This window comes from Lacerta agilis, chromosome 4 (assembly GCF_009819535.1).
Source record: "Lacerta agilis isolate rLacAgi1 chromosome 4, rLacAgi1.pri, whole genome shotgun sequence".
NCBI lineage: Eukaryota > Metazoa > Chordata > Lepidosauria > Squamata > Lacertidae > Lacerta > Lacerta agilis.
This window is the reverse complement of record NC_046315.1, coordinates 66,454,880-66,475,677: the sequence shown is the minus strand read 5'-3', so window position 1 is coordinate 66,475,677 and position 20,798 is coordinate 66,454,880.

Here is a 20,798-nt window from a genome sequence, read left to right as displayed (position 1 = left end):
AGGTATTTTAGATGACGACTTCAGAAGGGAAAGCTGAGAACCTCAGCTTTAAATAAGAGTTAGTAAAACTCTGCCTTCGTTTGGAGAATGAATTGTGGAGTACTCTGAGTTCATGGCTGGCATGAGATTTGATCAGGGTACTCCACAATTCATTCTCTAAACCAAGGCACAGTCTCTCTACACCCATCCTGTAATTTGGGGAAATGCTAGCATACCTGCAAAGTTTTTTTTCCCAGAGCCTAGTGAGATAATGCATCCAAAATATTTTTTTAGCACAGAGGAAAAATGTCGTTTAAACACAAGGTATTATAATATATATATTTGTTGCGTAATGTAGATGTTGATATTTATGCTTTATGACTTTCGTCGTTTTTAAATGCAACAAACGCTGGGTCATATTTTAGATTCCTTGGAAGAACTATAAAAAGCCCCAAAGGTCCAGCTTTCTTGTACTTTATTTCCAAGTTGCAGAGCTCTCTCTATGAACTATGAGATAAAATGAATACTCATTAAATGCTTGTACCTTGATTTGGAGACAGTTTTGGAGATGGTATTTCCCCCTCATTGCCAGTATGTGCAAATGTATATGGGACATAGCATTCTTGATGCTACAGATCCGCTCCACTTCCTTGTGGGGAGGAGTTGCGGTGGACCGCGGAGCCGCTCTCCCCACTTCCTTCCTCGGAGGAGTCCCCAGCCGCGTCAGCAGGCAACAGGCCAATCAGCCGGCTGGGGGCGTGGCCGGGGGCTCCCTTTCAAAAGGTGAGGTGCGAGCCAAGAGACTTCCTTTCGGCTCGCTTCCTCGGATCTCCCACCCTCCCTCCCTTCCCTGTAGGCAGGTTTCACCCCATGGCCTTGCTTTGGACTTCGGTTGGTCGCCTGCCCTTGTCAGGGGCCTGGTAGGAATTTTTCCACTTGGCAGATTGGCTGGGCCATTTGGTTTTCGCCTACCACTTAGCAATCGTCACAACTTTGTAAGGTGGCGGTTAGGCATTGAGTGACCTAATGATGGGGGAGGGGAGGCCTGGCCATCGCCTGCCCCTCCAAGCTTAAGGGTAGTCTGTTAAAGGAATCCGGGGGTGTGGGATCTTGTCCGAAGCCCAGGGCGGGGCTAGGGCCATGCCACGACCCCATTGGAACCCAGGGGAAACTCGAGTTGGTCTGAATCGACAGGGCTCCCCCTATCAGTGGTTTAACCTTACTGGACTTCCTGCTCTGCGGGCAGGAGTCAGATATAGTCAGGTCCACTCAATGCCTAAGCCAATACCGCTCACATGCTGTAACCAATAAAGTTGTGGCCAAATTTTGCCCAATAACATTAACCTTATATTCTGTGTCCTGGTGTTTTTATTTCATTCCCGGGAGGGCGGCTTTGGGGTCTCGACACGCAATTGCTGGCTCAGTGATGTTAAGAAGTTGTCCAATGATATCCTGCCAGATCCATCAAAGAATCCCATAAGCAGTGCTTTTTTTCTGCAAGTACTCAAGACTATGCAATACAGCACCTTTTTCCCCTAGAAGAAAAGCACTGCCATAAGCAGCATATGAAAGCAACCATCTTCCCTCACTGTCTGTCCCCAACATCTTGTATACTAAGATATACTGTCTCTGAATGTGGAGGTTCTTTTTAGGTATCTTCCATATTTTTACAGTATTCTGTCCTGTCCTCTCCATTCACACCAATGGAAATGGAAGGGGGGAAAGAACTAGTTAGATGTACGTCCAGATGTTTCTAGACTACAGCTTCCCTGACCATTGGCCATGCTGGCTAGGAATCCAACATCTGGAGAGCCACAGGTTCCCCATGATATGGCTTCATATTATAATGGCCTTGTATTCACTTCGTCGGCCTGGCTATTTATTTTGTACAGAAAACATTCTAGAAAGCATCAGTACTGCTTCCTTCAAAACATGGGAGAATCCAAAACTATAATAGCTACCATCACAGAAAAAAAAACAAGTAGAGGAGAAAAGGAGAAGCTGTCACCATAAACTACATTTGGGAAAATAAAGTATTTTAAAAACTGAACAAATTACCGGTATATCAAAAGAACCATGGGAGATTTTATCAATGGTCAATGCCTGTTTTATCATTTTGGGAGATTTGCCACTCTGGGCTCCTTTGGGAGATACAAATTTAATAAATGAATAAATAAAATAGCATATGTGATGAAAAATTGTCACATTGAAGGCAACACACACGTAAAAAATAGCAACATCTTTGGTGAAGTAAAGTTGTGAAAACACCCACAGATACCAGTATTTTGTATGGCTGGATAATATGAGCATTATAGAGTGTGGCTCCCTACATCACTTTCCTTTGTACAGGAATACAGAGGCAGACGGGGAGAGGACTTGGTAACACCTCCATTCTTTATTGTTCTACTTTCCTAGCATGTGAAGTACTGCTATGAAAGGTGGAAAACAACTAAAAAGTTGAAGAACTGAGGCATCCTTCCTTCCTGGTTTTTGTTGTTGAGCCAGTGAGTCATTTTGGATGGATGAGTAAGGGAACATCTTATTGATTTCCTTAGGCTTCTGTTTACTTTGTTCAAATGATGCAGAGGCACCTTTTATTTTATTCTGAGTGTTTCAGGATACTGTCTCAGGCTTGATGCAGATTAACTTTGTCTCTCCCCCCCCCCCAGTGGAAATGCTAGTTCAATAAATCCTGTGCTTAAATTGAAGCAGAGAGCAAGGATAAATGGACAGTTCTCTAATGGAGGGAAGTTGAAAGTAAAGTCTCAACAAAATTGGTACAGTGGAACCTCAGTTTTTAAACGTCTCCGTTGACGAATGATTCGGAACTCAAATGCCATAAACCCAGAAGTAAATGCTTCCATTTTCAAATGCGGCTTCATATTGAGTTTTTTGTATTAATTTTTCCGTTTTGAGGTATTGAGTGTTTGGTTTTCGAACGTTTCCGAACTCGAACGGTCTTCTGGAACGGGTTATGTTTGAAAACCAAGGTTCCACTGTATTGGAATCTGTGCTGTTTAACTTATTCATAGAGCAGGTTCTCAACCTGTGGGTTGTGACCTGTGAAGTTTGGGCAAATGGGTCGTGGCCTTTATAAGTAAACTCAAAATACTTTTTTTGCTTTTACTCCTGAACTGATATGACAACACCACTTACACCTTTTTTGTTTTGTTGCCATAGTATAATGCTGTGTTGATGTTTTTAACTGAATATTGGAAAGGCTCCAGCCTTACATTTTAACACTTGGGATCTGCTCTCTGCCAGGTGGCGGCAGATCTGGGGACAGTTCTCCACAAGACGCTTGTACAGGAAGCCGTTTTGAGTGACTATTGCAGATTGCTTCTGCTTCACAGGCATCGAAGATGAAATTCCACATTGGGGATCATTAGGAAAGCAACTGAAAAGTAATAAGAACCTCATGGCACAGATGCTGTGCAAAACTTGCATGCATGAAAAACGCCAAGTCTACACTACACTGCTGAGGGAGCAGGTGGTGCTGTGGTCTAAATCACCGAGCCTCTTAGGCTTGCTGATCGGAAGGTCAGCGGTTCAAATCTGTGCAATGGGGTGAGCTCCTGATGCTGTGTCTCAGCTTCTGCCAACCTAGCAGTTCGAAAGCATGCCAGTGCGACTAGATAAATAGGTACCGCTGTGGCGGGAAGGTAAACGGCTTTTCCGTGCGCTCTGGTTTCCATCATGGTGTTCCATTGTGCCAGAAGCAGTTTAGTCATGTTGGTCACATAACCCGGAAAGCTGTCTGTGGACAAACACCGTATCCCTCAGCCTGAAAGCAAGATGAACGCCACAACCCCATAGTCGCCTTTGACTGCATTTAACAGTCCAGATGTCCTTTACCTTTTACATTGCCATGTGGAAGTGCCCAGAGTCATCCCTAGCAGTGTTTCTTTTTATCCTTTTAGCGGAGGTGCTAGAAATTCAACTTGGCACCTTTTGCCTGCAGATCCTGTGTTTTCCCATTGCGCTACCCCTCCCTTATACAATATAAGAAATAAACAAATGATGGAGATAACACTTTAAAATCATGTAGCATCTGTTACAGTACATTAAGGTTGTTGCAACAGGCAAAACAAATTCATTTAGTGACCCTCCAAAAACCTCAGCAATCTTCAAGTGGTTCATGGGTGGGGGGTGGGGGTGGATTTGGGAACCACTGACTTACACCAAAAGTTGGGATCCTCTCTGAGGCCAAGGGCACATTTCTTCCTGGGCAACCTTGAAGGGACCACATAGCGGTGGTGGGTTGAGCCTGATGCGAAAAGTGGGCAAAAGGCATCAGGGACGTATTCCAGCCAAGCAAAATCACTTGAGGAGGGTGCAGAGCAGGGCTGGTTATGAGGATGATGAGTCCTGAGGGCCAGATGAAGAAGGCCCCAACGCGACCTTGGTTTACAACATCACATATTAAAGTAAGAGATCTCTGATATTTGGACAAACCCAACAGAAAACCATATTAGGTACTGAAAGCAATAATGTGATCCCTGCCCAAAACGGCTTGCTGCGTTCCTGTAGTAACAATGTACAGTAAGCCTGCAACTTTATAGGGGTTACTTTCCAGGGATCACAGTTAAAGCCAAAATCGCATATAGTCAAAACACGTTGGGTGCAATGGTGGGAGGGATTGCTGAAGTCTTTTTTCCTGGACATCAGTCTATCTATTGTCAAGTGTGTGTGGGCTTACGGTATTTATTTATTTATTTATTTATTCATTCATTCATTCATACATACATACATACGTACATACATACTGTAACGAAACGGATCTAAGTTAAGGGATTTTCAGAAACCCATGGTGTTTTATGAGTTAATGGGCACCCCAGTTTGAGTGGCAGATATCCCAGGGGAGGCGGGACATTCTGCTCTTTAAAAGGAGGGAGCAGCCGTTAGAGAGGGAGAGTGGTGACTGGAAGAAGGAGGGCGTGGGGCCAGGATAGTGGTGGGTAGGTTAGGATAGGTTGAAGATGTGTATATGATGCTGAAAGAAAGAGTTTACACTGTTATGAAACTAAGCTTATAAACGATTCCATTACTGAAACCGTTATGTTCTGAATGAAATAAAGACTTATTATTGTTGAGCTAAAAAAATATCGTCGTTCATTTGGTCCAGCGAGTTATGTACTGTATGCTCATGAGGAGGTGAACTCAGGGAAAAGACAAAACTGACCTGCAGGGTGATAGTTTGTGTCTTGGAGTTCCCTCAGGAGGGGCTAGCAGGCGGAAACCTTGGCATTGCCACAGAGTTGCTAAGAGGGCTTAGCTAACTGATATAGTGAGGGATCTAATGAAAGAGAGACCCCAAACTGTAGGCAAAGGAGAGGTTAACCCCTGAAGCCCAGAGCAGAGGATATAACCGGCCACGGCCGCTGGACAGGAAAACTCCCGTTACTAAGAAATTCCCAGATTATAAATAAAAGGGGATTGACATAACAGACGGACCTCAGAGGGACAGGTGGGGTGGATTGAAAGTTGACCCAGAACACCTGATTAGAAATTCACTTAGTAACAAGGGGAGAGTTTGAAGTGGAGGTTCGTTGCACATACATACATACATTTATACATACCCTACCCATCTGGCTGGGTTTCTCCGGCCACTCTGGGCAGCTCCCAATAGAATATTAAAAACACGATACATCAAACATTAAAAACTTCCCTATACAGGGCTGCCTCAGATGTCTTCTAAAAGTCAGATAGTTGTTTATTTCCTTGACATCTGATGGGAGGGCGTTCCACAGGGTGGGAGCCACTACCGAGAAGGTTCTCTGCCTGGTTCCCTGAAGCCTCAATTCTCGCAGTGAGGGAACTGCCAGAAGGCCCTTGGCGCTGAACGATGGGGGTGGAGACGCTCCTTCAGGTATATAGCACCCCTTCACTTACTGCCCACTTTTTAACAGTGTAATCCTCAAACAAACTGGACAGGTCTATCCAGAGTTGTGTACACTTAAGCACCATTGATTTTAACAGAAGTTATCTGTGCACTGGATTGTCACCAGTTATGCGTTAGAGACGAAAGGAGAAAGAAAAGTGGTGTATTATTTTTCTTAGGTGACCCAGACATTATCAAAGCAATCTGTCCAACCTTCAACCTTTGATGGCAATTTTTAACTCATTGTTTTTTTCCATCTGTGTTTAATTGGTGTACGTCACCTTGGCAGCCTGTGTTTGTAATAATTATTATTATTGTCTGAAATGCAGGGTTTACTTGGAGATGCAGAATGTAAAATGAAATAAAAACAACAAAAGCAAGGCGAATGCAGGGCATCTTCTTTAACACTCTTGTATTAGTGCAGTTAGACTCTCCTTTGAATACTACTATGGTTTTCTATTGTTTTCTTTATATGGAAACAAATCAAATCCAAAGGATAACTGAGGGGATATATATATATCCACTTCATGTGGTATCTGGTGCCCCTTGATAAGTTGTCTTAGTATGTTCACAGAAATATATATTTTTAAAAAATGTTTGCATGCTCTGAAGCATGTTACTGCAATATACAGAAAAGGTTTCAACAACTTCACATTTATTCTGCATAGATTTTGCTGTACTTCAGAATCATTCCTCATAATTTTGGTGTGTAGCACCCTTTTTCTCACACACAAAATTCCCACTGATCGTAACGAATGTATCTATAGAAACTAATTACTAATTGAGTTTGCCGTGACTCTTCCCTGTCATATAGCAAGCTGTGTTATAATTACATAAGTGGAAATGTGATGCCTTAAAGGTGATCCATAGCTTCCTAGCTCTGCTAGTATGTGGGCATGAATCATAAAATTATAGAAATTAGAAATTGTTCCTTTTGTTGCCCCCTCAGGCATACTTCCCTAGGAGGGTACTACACAGACTGCTGTTAAAAAGTGAACCTAAGCACTGTAAGGAGGCTAATTTGAGATGTGTAAAATATCAGGAGTTGGGTATAAAAGAGAAATAAGCAATTTCTCATACCTTTTGAAATTATTCACATTATTAGAGGTGTGGAAGAGTAATGGAATTTCAACAGTGCAAGAAATGCAGTAGGAATTGCACCAAAACGCCTTTATTTCTTAGTGTTGTCTTTGAGAATGTAAGAACCCTTCTGAATCTTGCTAAAGACCTATCTAGTCCAACATCCTACATCACAAGGTGGTCAACTAGTTTTCATTCATTATTTCCAGCATTTAAACCCTGAGCACCACTAAGGAATGCTTACAACAGTTAAATGCAGTGCTTTTTCTGGGGGGATGCAGGGGTACTCATACCCATAAACATTTTGTGAATCTAATGGGAGAAGAAACTAAAAATAAAAAATAAAAAAATAGTTTCTTCTCTAGCATGGTGAATGATCCATTCCGTTGCTACCCACGATGGTGGCCTCATTTCCTGTCACGGTGTTTCCTGAGTCTCAGATGGAAGTGAGCATTTAATGTGTGAAATAGGAGTTGGAATCTAGCAAGGTGATTGGTCAGTTTCATTGTTACTACCTCTGATGGCGGCTTCATTTCCTTTCCCGGTGTAATGCATGGTCTTTGTACTTTTGCCCATTTACTGTATTTAATTTTCCCAATTTGAACTATGAAATGGTGATTTTTCTTGAGTCAAAATGAGAGTACAGTAGTATCTCAGGTTATAGACGCCAGTGGCGTAGGGAGCCACTTTGCTGCCCGGGGCGGCAAATGCGGGGGCACCCCCCTGGGGGCGGGGCACCTCTCCCTAGCGCGCACGCGCCAATGGCACGACACATGCGCCGTGACAGTGTCTGTGCTGCTGTTCACGCACTGCAGCCTTAAAAGTTGCCATGCCGCCGCACAGTCGGAAAGGGTGCCGGCTGCTCACGCCCGCCATCTTGGGTGGACTGCGCAGACGCTGTGCTGCTGTTCGCGCGCTGCAGCCTTAAAACTTGCCTTAACAACATGTAAACCCCGTGAAGGAAGAATGAGACAAAAAGGGGTGGGTGGGAGAGAGTGTGTAATTCTGTGGTAATAAAGGATTGGTATTTCTTACTGTTATTATTATTTATTAAATTTGTATACCGCCTTTCAGCTAAAGGCCACAGGGAAGTTCACAGCATAAAAATACAAAATGAAAAAACAAAATACTTATCATCATAACCACAGAAACCTTGATTTAACCTTAATTACTGAGATAAGTTGCAAGGAAGCATATGCTCTTTCTTACACAGAATTTATGGAACAGGTTAAATATTTAATGCTACTTCTCAGATATTCCCATCATCCCCCAGCCAACATTGCCAATAGTTTAGAATGATGGGTGTTGTAGTTCGGTAACATCTGGAGGGCGACAGGTTCCCTGTCCCTGCTTCAACTGTTACAGGAAAGCACCGGCTGTGGGTGCATGAGAAACCTCTGTGATCAAATTTCACATTTCCAGTGTAACATTTGAACGTGAATTACATTCGCAATGAAATGTAGGAATTGCCTGTAACCGTATCTGGTGCCCAGGCAGCAGAGATTTGCAATAACTCACTCATGCATCTGTTTTCAGTGCTTCCTTAATGTCCAAAGCCGCTCTTAGCCATCAGTGAAGTTGTCTGCTATATAATACGGCCAAGACTGACCTCTGGGCAACACTGCAGATGTTGTGCTCATACCCGCAGTTGGGAAACGTGCTATCATATTCTGCACATTGAGGGAAGCACAACAACTGAAAACTGAACTGGGAAACACAGCAAGGACATAAACCTCAAGTGCCATCCATTGCAATATCTTATCTCCTCTCAAATTACTAAATTTGTTTCCCTTTTTAGATAACCCCTTTTCTTTCTTTCTTTTTGTAAGTGTTCTGTTCCCAGCGCTAACACTCCAGCTTATCCTTGCTGCCCCCATTTGTATTTTAAGGGGAGCCCCCAGGCAAGCATATATCTGTGACCCCAGCTTCCAGCATCAGCCCAACTCATACAAAACTCACATTCACAGCTCACTTGGGCCTATTCATCCTAGGATGGTGTGGCATTCAGCCAGGTGAAGTGGGAAAAGGCCAACCCATTTGTTTCTATGGCAACATTTTTGGACTTGTAAATCCTGAAGGAGCGTCTCCATCCCCATAGTTCAGCCCGGACACTGAGGTCCTGCTCTGAGGGCCTTCTTGAAGTGACACCCGCCTTGTGGAAGCCCTCCCATCAGATGTCAAACAGATAAACAACTACCTGTACATGACTTTTAGAAGACATCTGAAGGCAGCCCTGTATAGATAAGTTTTTAATGTTTTTTTGTTGTGGTTTTATATTTTGCTGGAAGCCTCATAGAATGGCTGGGGCAACCCAGTCAGATGGGAAGCATATGAATAATAAATGTATTGTTATTGTTATTATTGTTGTTGTTATTATACACAGTAATTAGCTGGCCAGCCAAGACTGTTACTTTAACAAAGGAAGAGGTTTGGCTGGTTTCCGCTGATTGATTCTACCCCTCATGTGCAGGATCACCTGTTTGGAAGGGACCCACCGACCTCCCAAACCTATAGCATCGTTATCTTTGTTTCTTTGGAAATCCTCAGCAAACCAGGTAGGCCTTCCTGGATCCCTTGCTTAAAGTGATAAAGGTTCGTTCAGAGTCAGGGCACTTGCAGCAAGTTAACATTTATGGTGAGGGAACCCACAACTTTGTCCCTAGGGAAGTATGATGGAAAAATTATATCAGCTGTTTTCATGGTTCATATCGCAACAAAAATAATTTTACAAAGGAACTGTTGGGTGCTCAGCAAACGCTACAAGCACTTTTTACACCAGTTGACACAGGCCTGCAAACAATAGTGGGTGTAGATCCTGGGGCACCAGTTGTTAAGCCACCCTATATAGCAGGCCAAAATAGGAACAGAGGATGGTTCAGAGGTGTTATTTAACAAACTCTGAACAAGTGGCATTAGTTGCCAAATGGCCAAAGAAGCAATGTTCAGTACCCCAATTAGCAGAGGGGGTATAAACTCCTTACAGGCTTATGATACTTCGAGTTATTTTGAACCTCTAGATGCTTTTGATTGTTATATTAGCATATCTAAAAAATTTTGAATTGATTTTAAATAGCAGATTTTATGAAGAAGTAAAAGGAAACAAAAAATGAAGGACGGGGGACAAAGAACAGCATCAACTCACATTAAGGGTACAATAACCATCAGTACATCCACCTTAAATTAAACATGCAAGTCGGTGTAAGTCATCTAAATGTCCAAATAGGCATTCACACAAGATTGACATTTGTGAGAAATATGTTCACTTGTAAGCAGATCTAAATATTGTTCCAGAGTCTTCAGAAAGACATTTCAACAAGCAATATGGGGAAAGAGGTATCTGGAAATAGCAAAACCTGAGTCACTGTGGTGCAGAATATATTGTAACTTAGAGATTTCTTTGATGTCTTCTGCCATGGGTGCAGACTGTAAAAGTGAAGTGTCCTCATTTCTTCATAGTGATTTTTTTTACCAATTACCCAGTGAGGTACCACTACCTATGTGCAACTGCAAGTTGTACAACATTTACAGCATCCTGTCATACCAGGGGAACAACTAGAGCATGATACATACATACCAAAATAAACATTCCAGATGAGAAAGAGCAGCAACCAAAGAAATGTTCCCTAGCTGATGATTCTGAGGATGGTGATACTGGTAAGTGGAAACCATATATTCAAGAAGCCTCAACAAACTGGCAATTCATTGGACCATGTAAAAAGGCACGTGTTGCAATGCTTTACAGTGTTGCATTGGGCCCTAGGATGCTGTCTGGTACCCTAGATCAGTGGTTCCCAATTGGTGGTCCACATACCCGACAACTGTCTGGAACATTCTCTTTTGGGCGAGAGCACAGGTCACATGACTCTCGTGGAAGTGCAGCTTGGAAGACATGCATCCTGGTACATGTTGGAGGGTATGATAGCACCATTCACATATCAAAAACGACCACAGAGATATCAACATTTTCAAAAGTAGGTGGTTCAAGGCTTGGCTTTTGAAAAATATGGAGTCAGTCTGCAGTGCTTAGCTAATTGGGAACTACTGCCCTAGATTCAAAAGTCAGGGCGGAATTCCAGGAAGAATAACTACCCTGAAATCCAACAATTGTTACTAACTTTCTGGACTCAACGCTGCCCATGATTAACCTTGGGTGGGACATTTGGCCAAAGATCAAACTGTAGTATCAATTACCGTACTTGTTTCTTTTTCTGGACACAGTTGTATGCTGATGTGACAAATTACTGTCAGTCATACCATCAGCACCAGTGAGCTGGACCCTACTGTGTAGGTGGAGCCAATGTTGTAGCCACCAGAGGGAACAAAGGCTGGATGGCTGATAAACAAGAGCTTTGGGATGCTATTGTTTCTGGGGGGAATGGATGCCCATTTAAAAATAAGTAGTAAAGGCTTGAAGGGACACGGGTGGCGCTGTGGGTTAAACCACAGAGCCTAGGGCTTGCCGATCAGAAGGTCAGCGGTTCGAATCTCCACAACGGGGTGAGCTCTAGTTGCTCGGTCCCAGCTCCTGCCAACCTAGCAGTTCGAAAGCATGTCAAGTGCAAGTAGTTAAATAGGTACAGCTGTAGCAGGAAGGTAAACGGCGTTTCCGTGCGCTGGTCTGGTTCGCCAGAAGCGGCTTAGTCATGCTGGCCACATGACCCAGAAGCTGTACGCCGGCTCCCTCAGCCAATAAAGCGAGATGAGCACCGCAGCCCCAGAGTCGTCTGCGACTGGACCTAATGGTCAGGGGTCCCTTTACCTTTACCTAGTAAAGGCTGAAACTGATTTTGTGGAGAACCAGAATTTAGAAACAAATAACCTTTCTGATGGATGCTTTTGTTGTGCTAAGTACAAAGCATTAATAGGCATTCAATAGAAGCATCCTTTTATGTAGGCAGTTATGGAATATAACCATTTCCAGATGCAAAATAGCAACTTGATGGTTCTTAACCAATTTTTTTGTATTCACAATATACCAAGACAATGTAGTGTAATTAAAATTTATTGTTTTGCTTAATGATTAATGCATATTAGATGGTTTGTATTAATAAATTTATTCAAACTGCATAGTGTGTAAAGGGTAAATGATAGAAACAATCCTTCTGCATTATTTAGTGTCTCCAAAAGCTATGTAGTGTTATGACTCATGTCAACAACATTGTCATTACTAGATGTATAGTCTTAGCAGTGCTGTACCACCATGTCAAATTTTTTCAAGAACCATTTACATACCCACAGCATTCTTTACAAGTTGGTCATATGAAACTCCTATAAACACATGGATAGCCACTTCCATATCCTCATATTCTTTTCTTCCTAAATTCTAAGTATGTATAGCTATGTTGGCTGAAAACAAAAAAGCACTAAAGTCTTGGAAAGTTTACTTTGCTCCCAGCTAAATTTTATACTACTTTCTGTGCCTTAGAAAATGGTATAAAATTTAGTTGAAAAGTAATGGAGATGGTTCTTCATTTATTTTTCCATTCTTGTCTTCTATTCATCACAACAACCACGGGCAAGAAAAAAAATACAAATAAAAGTTCCTAATTTCCCCTCTGGTTAGTAATTTCACTTATCAGTTTCAATCACTAGCTATTTGCAGAGGCAAAATGTTTAGAAATGAATTTTAGATCTGTGGTGTGGTTTAATAGCCTGCCAATGGTTGGCTGAAGACCATAGGGAACAGTGTTCCCATCATCACCACCACCACAGGTTAATTTTCATGTTTTCATATTGACATGAAATATTTTCAAGGTCATGCCACAGTGTTATGCTGGACTCCTCTGCAATGCTGAATCTAAACTGGCACCCCCATTAAGGAACTGGCAGCTAGCCCACACAACCTGTGTTTGTCCTTCACATATTCTCTATTCCTGGATTAAGATCTGAAGCATTGTTAAATTATAACTTTGGCACTGGTTAAATCTAACAGAGCAATACTATGCATACTTGTTCAGAATCAAGTCCCGTTGGATTCTGTTGAGTTTATTTCCAGGTAAATGTGTGAATACAGTTTGTAAAATGGCTACAACTGAAATATTTTGCCCCTTTTATTTGGGAGCAACCCTAATAGAACACATGGAGTCTTATTTGTGATTAACTTGCATAGGATTTAACTGGATTATTTGATATATTTTTTAGGGGGAAAATAAATCCCCAAGATGAGAGATTAAAAGCAAAATCATATGCCCCTCCACTCCAGTCCAATGATGAGGCTTACTCCCCAAAAGTATGTATAGGCCTTCAGTCTAAAAGGCCAGTCCTGTGCATGATTAATCAAAAGGAAGTCAGTTGGGTTAAATATGAAAGAAAACTTATGAAATGCATGGAGTTAACTACAGTGGTACCTTGGTTCTCAAACACCTTGGTTCTCAAATGCCTAAAACCTGGAAGTAAGTGTTCCGATTTTCGAACATTTTTCGGAAGCTGAATGTCCAATGCGGCTGTCGGCTATTGTTTCCGGGGCACTTGCACCAATCGGAAGCTGCGCCTTGGTGTCCGAACATTTTGGAAGTCAAATGGACTTCCAGAATGGATTAAGTTTGGCACTTTTGTTTTTGTTATTTAATTTGTGGTTTTGTTTTTGAGGCTTTTTTGGTTAATTTGTTTATGTGACTGTGTGGAACCTAGTTCAGCTACTGATTGATTGACTGTGGGACTGCGGAAATGGATAAAAGCCCCCCATCCAAATAATGACTATCATCAGTGCAGGTAAGGGGGGAAATTAATTTTTATCATCTACAATACTGTCTTATTTATTTTATAGTATAGTACATTGATTATTGCTTTCATTTCATGGATCAATGGTCTCATTAGATAGTATAATTCATGTTAAATTGCTGTTTTAGGGGTTGTTTTTTTAAAGTCTGGAACGGATTAGTCCATTTTGCATTACTTTCTATGGGAAAGCGCGCCTTGGTTTTGCAACGCTTAGATTTTGGAACAGACTTCGGGAATGGATTAAGTTTGAGAACTGGTCTTTTGTGCAGCTGCTATTTAAAATAGAATGGGTTTATCAGAATATGTTTTACCTTGGCTCGACACTGCTGCTGCTCATTGGCAAGCAGGGGTATTAAGTTTGGTCAGCTTCAAATCTACCCATCCTTTCTCATGGATGCTCACTGCATGATTTTGAGTCTTCAACTCATGGAAGGGCATGTACAGAGATTGTTTAGCATGTCATCCTGCCAGCAAAGGAAACCCTTTAGTACAAAGTTAAAATGTTAATCTGAGATTTTTTTAGGATTGGCTGGGATACAAGACACATCAGTCCATGGGAGAGAAAAACTGCTCTCTCCTGCCATTTCCATTTACAGAGGCTAATACATAAAGTCATGTGTGATATGTCACAATGTTACATTAGATTATTCTGCAATGCCGAATCTGACCTGACTCCATTTACAAAGCACCAACAGCTACCAGGCAAACTCATGTGTGTGTGTTCCTAAAAACTGGGAAAACCTCTGTACTCCAAAAATTGCAGGTGAACACTTTCCCATGTCCTTTGTCTTGTTCTACATAATTTCTCCAGTGAAAAATTCAACATAAAACTTTTTGACCTCCTATGAAAGGATGTTAAAAGTGGCTGCACAGAACAACTAACTCTGTTTTCAGTTTGATTGGCTTCTGCTCTCATTAGGCTGCCCGCAAAGCAGCCAACCGACAGCTATAGGAAGTGTATGGGCAGCGATATTGGAACAGGCCAGTATAACAAACTTCTGATAACGTAGTCACCTGCATTGTGAGAGCTTTCTTTTTCTCCCCTTTGAACAAGTGCAGAACACTTTGTGACTAATTTATAGCTCTGACTTCTTGTCAACTGAATAAATCTATGAAGGAACACGGCATTTGTATGAAGACGACTGATTTATTGTTAATATTATTCTGCTTAGGTAAAGGCAACTGCAAAGACACTCAGAAGCACATTTGCACCACGTTATTCCCATAACGTTTGTGGCTAACAAGGATGGATGGCTTAAAAAAAGAAAAAAAAGAAAGGGAGCTTTTGCCAGATCACAGATCATTCCAGTTTTGCAGCCCATTTGTTTATTAAAACTATTTCTTCTTCTGCAACACTGTAATATTTTCCACAACACACTGCTTTTCCAAAGTGCTGTCCAAGCTTCCTCTGGATTAACTGATACAATTAATTTTTCCCCATCATAGTGTACTTCTGATATGTTTGGTGCTTGAACAAGAAGGGATTTGTATTGCATTCCTGTAGTCTCCTGTTAACCTGATTTATCAAAGGATAAAGTACAATGTCATATAGCAGTCAAGGTTTCAATACGTTGTCCCATCGTGCTTTGCTGATTGTCCTCTTTCTATTATGGTTTATTTGCTTTTTATATGCTTCTTCAGTATAATTATGTACTTGTGTGTGCTTGCATTTACACTCCTGCTTGTGGACAAGTTTGCCCAGCAACAGTGCTATAATAGGCTGGAAGCCAAGCAACTACTCTGTTCTAATTGGTGCCTGGTGGCTGCCATATTTTATCTAACACACCTACTGGCCTCTTGGCTCCCAGGCCATTACAGTGCCATCGCTTGGAAGCTCACACTCAGTCATATCGATGAGTCTGGTGGCTGAAGTAGCAATGTAGTTGCCTGAGGTCTAAGTGGCTCTGGGGGTCCAAGTGGTGCTAGAAAGAAGTTTGCAAATATCCCAGTGTGTCAGCTGTTACACCATTCCTGCCAAGAGCCAGTTCATACACAAAACAGTGGCGTGGTTGCTGCTTTAAACACAAGTCTCCCATGTTGCTAGTAGTGTGGTTGCAATGCTGCAAATGCAACTCCTCACGGTTTGAGGCAGCTTGAAATTCCTTTAACTACCTCAGAAGCCACAAAAAAATGGTTTGCAGCTATGAGCTGTTTCAACATGGCGGCACTTAACAAATGGAACCAAGGGGCCAATCTTAGTGGCTATTGGCAAATATCGCTTGAGTACAGTTAGGGCTCAGTCTTGAAACATCTTCACATAGGTTGGCTGCATTGTATAATAATCGTGTAGCCCATGCTTCCCAGAGAGTTTTTGCTTCGTTTCCTGCCATGTATTTCAAATGGTGTGCAGGGGGAGCATATTCTGATGTTGTAAGACCTACGTGGAGACCTGCCCATATTGAAGTGATTTTTCTGTGGCAGCATTTGATACAAATGAAACATATAAAGGGGCCTAATATTTTCTGGAATTAAAATTATGGACATTGTGTGTGGTTGAAGTATAGAGAATAAGTGCAGTGTTCTAGCACTTGATAATTTCCACCTTTGATCTTTATTGACTAACTAGCTGCAATCCTCTAATTTTGGTCAGCTTATAAAAGACCAGTGGGTAACACCAATAAATTCCCATGCATGTGTCACAGTTCCCCTCTTCCTTTCCTCCCACCAAACATGGCGATTGACTATAGAACCGGTGGTGATGCATGCAGATGAGTTCCGTCCTGTGTCCTGAAGGAGATGGCATAATTGCATATTTTGAGTGTGAATGCTGATTGGCTGTGATAGTGTTGTCATGTACTAGCCCTGGTCTCCTAGCCAATGACCTCATCCAACAGCACCATTCCCTCTGCCACACAGCAGGTAGGTTCTTTAAGATTCAGTGGCTTTTATCATTTTATTAAGTTTTGTCTCTTTGGGACTCGATTTCCCTTTTCATTACTCCTTGTGGGCTACTTCAGTTACAAGCACTATAACTGTTGTAAGTGGCCAGATTCAGACTTGGGCACCTCCCATTAAAGGCCTGAGAAGGACCTCACAGAATAGCTTGAACTCATAGCAAACAGTAGGAAGTGAGATGGGCCAATGGTTTGACATTGAATAAGTCAGCTTCATCTGTTCAAGTTTGGGAGGAAGTAGGATTTAATGATTATTATTTTTTAAATATTGGTTTAAACAAGGCTTGATGTTAGGCAATACTTCCTAACTAACAGACAAGATGTCAACAGGGCAGGCAGACTGAGGGGATTGTGAAATCTTTGCCCTTGAAGGAAAGATTAGACAGGAATCTTTCAGGAATGCTTCATATGTCTTAAGAAAAGACATTGGACTAAATGAGTTTTAGGCTCTCTTGCATCTCTGACTTTGTTAACTTTCTTTTACAACTCTGAGGATTCGTTGCCTTTGAAATAAAATTAAAGAGAAAGGAACCCATTGATTTTGAGTAGGTGTTGGATGGAACTAAGCCAAGCACGTATCTGTTTATTATTATCATTAGTGATGTTTGTGGTTCTTTGTTAATCTAAGTTTTTTTTAAAAAAAAGTGTTGTGAATGTTGAAAAGCAAAGAAGAGAGTTGAGAAAGGTAGTTTATTAAAATGAAGCTGTGAATGCAACTCTCCCACACAAATCCATTTATGAGCAATAACAATTATCTTGTTAGATTTCCCCCCAAATTTGAGTTGGATGACGATTGGAACTATAATTGTCACCCTCCTTCTTAGTTCCTTCACTTTCATAAAAATTGCACCTAGATTTCAGTTCTAAAATCGCTGTTTTAGTTGCACCTCTGAGGATGCTTTAACAACTAGATCAAATATTTAATCACAAGAGGAGCATCTAAAGGAAATGAACCTGAGGAAATGTAGGTACCTTTGAGATTTGAACAGACATAGTGGATAAAATGTTGGATTTGGACCAGAGAGACTTGAAGTCAAGTCAACTACAACTGCATATGCATAGCCTATAGTTAGTGGCATCCTAGGTTTTTCTGCAGCCTCCCTTTCAGTTCTGGGGTAGTCAAAACAAAATAAAAAATAAGACCATGGACCACAGCCCTCCCTGTCCCCTCTTTTCCCAGTGACTTTCATCAGTCAATCCCCTAAACCAGCAATATTCACTATGACTTGGATCCTAAGATTAGAATTCAGAAATTTGTGGAAGTAAAGTTTCTATTCCCTCCTTCTACCTGCAACTTCAGAAAAACCAGGAAAAAGGTTGGAAGAGCTCGATGCTGAACAATGTGGAATGGTATCTCTGAAGGGAGACTTATGGAGGAGGAGGGGCAGGGAAACATTCCTTCTAGAAACTTGGATCCTGACATAAGCCAACTTATGTCAGGATCCAAGTCTCCACACCCCATTCCACATGGTTCAGTAAAGGCCCCGGACCCTCCAGAGAGGCGTGTTGTAGGATGGAGGTGACTCCTTGTTATCTTAGGATAAACATATAGCTACACTCCAGAAGGGTGCAGAAAAATCACATTTCCCCCTGACAGTTTCTCTCTTTGAAGGTTTTCTAGAAACACCTATCTTCCTGAGATTTAAAAATAGAGTTTTGACACAATGCTTTAAAAAGGGGGTGGGGAATTTGGAGGGAGGGAATGATGTACACAAGAGGTGTAACTCCCCCTTGCCCTACAAATCATAGAATTGTATAGTTGGAAGGTACCCTGAGGATCATCTATTCTAGTTCAACCCCCTGCAATGCAGGAATATGCAGTTGTCCCATATGGGTATCGAACCTGCAACCTTGGCATTATCAGCACCATGCGCTAGCCAACTGAGCAATCTGGGCTGACTCATCCTTGTGCCAAATCTCCAGAAACTTCCTTTTTTAAAAAAAAACTTGTGGAATTTAAGAGTCAGTTAAATCATGTCTTCTGAGAGTTGTTCGAGGGTACCTTCTGAAATATTAAACCCTCTGGGTGTGAGAAATCTTATGTTTAGCTCAGGCCTATCAATCATGGCCTGTGTGTCCACTAATGAATACTATTGTATTGCCCTTTAAATACATATAAGCTTATGAATGGCGGAAAATCAGTAATAATAACACTGCAAGGGTGAATTTGTCTGGTTATGTAGAGCTGATTGCATAAGACAGAATTTATACATTTCTAAGGAGGTTGGAATCATGGGGCTTATTTAGCATAGCACACTTCAAATCACCCCTAGAATGAAAGTGATTCCATCATTTTCTGCTACCTCGGTTTTTTTTTTTTAATCAAGGGTTTCCTGAAATTTTGTTTTATCTGTCTCTATTACTTAATAAAACAGGGACGTTAAAAATGAGATACTTATAATGTGATCACAGCATATGTTTCTTTCTTGTTTCTAGACTCTCCTGCCTATGAGAAACTCGCTTTGAAAGAAATCTCCAGTGGTTGGTCGGCTGTTAGTCTGGCAAAAGGGCACTGGTGCAGTATTTACTTTAATGTATATATTAGAAACATAAGGTTGGGAAAGATAATAGGAGATTAGGCTATTCCCATGCGTCTCCTAGACAGCCATCTTTTTGAAGTCCTCCCTAATGTGCCTGCTAATTTAACCATATAGGTACTGAGTCTTTCAAAAATAACAAGCCCTGACAGGTTTGGCTTCAAGACATTATTGGCTGCCTCTGTGTTATGTCATGACAATTTGTTATTGGCAGTAAGTTCACAAGCTGCTGTTTCTTTGCATTCCTCTGTGCTCTTTGGTAAATGCTGTTTGCTGTGCTGAAGCATGTTGCCCCCTTTCTCTGCTTATAACTTCCTGTAACCCATAGCACAGCGTTTTCCAGTGATAAGTTAATTCACTTTAAAAAATTAAAAAGTCTCTGTGAATGCCATGTACGCAGAGCTATGATCATGTTTCTACTTAAGCACACAAAGAGACGCTTTAAGGTTTTGAAGGATCTAATTTTAAATAATGTGGGTGTCACAGATTCCACTGCTTGCACCATATGTTATGGATTCGTGTTGCTGCCAACCATATGTCAAAAGCCCTCACAGGTTTTCAGCCTGGGGGCTGTGACCGGGTATTACTGCCTTCACTGGAAGGATTATTTTAAAGCAGTCATTCTAGTAGCCTCGAATAAACACGGGCTTGGTTCATACGTTTGCCAGAGCAGCTCACTCCCATGCTGCCTCATATTATCTGAATAACTGCATCACACGGGACAGGGCAATCCCACCAGAGGTTTCTGCTTCAGCACGGTCCTTTCCTGGAAGGCAGCCCCACTGATGTCCAAATAACAGAAACTGCCTTCATGTGTGTAATGTGTGGAAGGGAATTGCAGGTAGAACAGGGCTGTGGGGCTCCACCTCTGCTCCTGCTTCTACATTTTGCATGAGGGCCTTCTTGGTAGTGGCACCCACCTTGTGGAACGCCCTCCCATCAGATGTCAAGGAAATCAACAACTATCTGACTTTTAGAAGACATCTGAAGGCAGCCCTGTTTAGGGAGATTTTTAATGTTTGATGTTTTATTGTGTTTTATTTCTGTTGGGAGCCGCCCAGAGTGGCTGGGAAATAAATTATTATTATTATTATTATTATTATTATTATTATTATTATTATTATTATTATTATTTATCACACCCCCAAAATTGTTTCATAGATGAAAGCTTGTGCACATGGGCTTCTCCATGCAGATGTTCAAACCTTAGCATGCACAGCATGTATTCTACTACTGATCTATGACAACAACATTCCTATCCTCCTAGACCTAGAAGATTGTTCTGTGTTCAAGCTCTAAGAACCTACAACCCTATTCATATGACCCTCCGGTGGGCAGAATCAGCATAAGACCAAGAACTGTGCCCCCATATTTTAATATTATTTGCTTGCATCTATCAGGGCAGCTAACCTTTCTTTTTCTTTTTTGGCCTGGGAGCCACATTCACCCTTGGCCAACTTTCCTAGGGCAGCATGCCAGCAGTTGTGTGGTCAAAAATGGGTGACAACATCCCACATTTTTAACATGCACGTTGCACATCTGCAAACATCCTCCTCTTCAGCTGATCTGTACAGATGATACAGGAAGAGGTAATTTGCCTCTGCACCCACACTAGCCCTATGTCTACTGTTAAAATCTTCTTCTTCTTCTTCTTCTTCTTCTTCTTCTTCTTCTTCTTCTTCTTCTTCTTCTTCTTCTTCTTGCTTC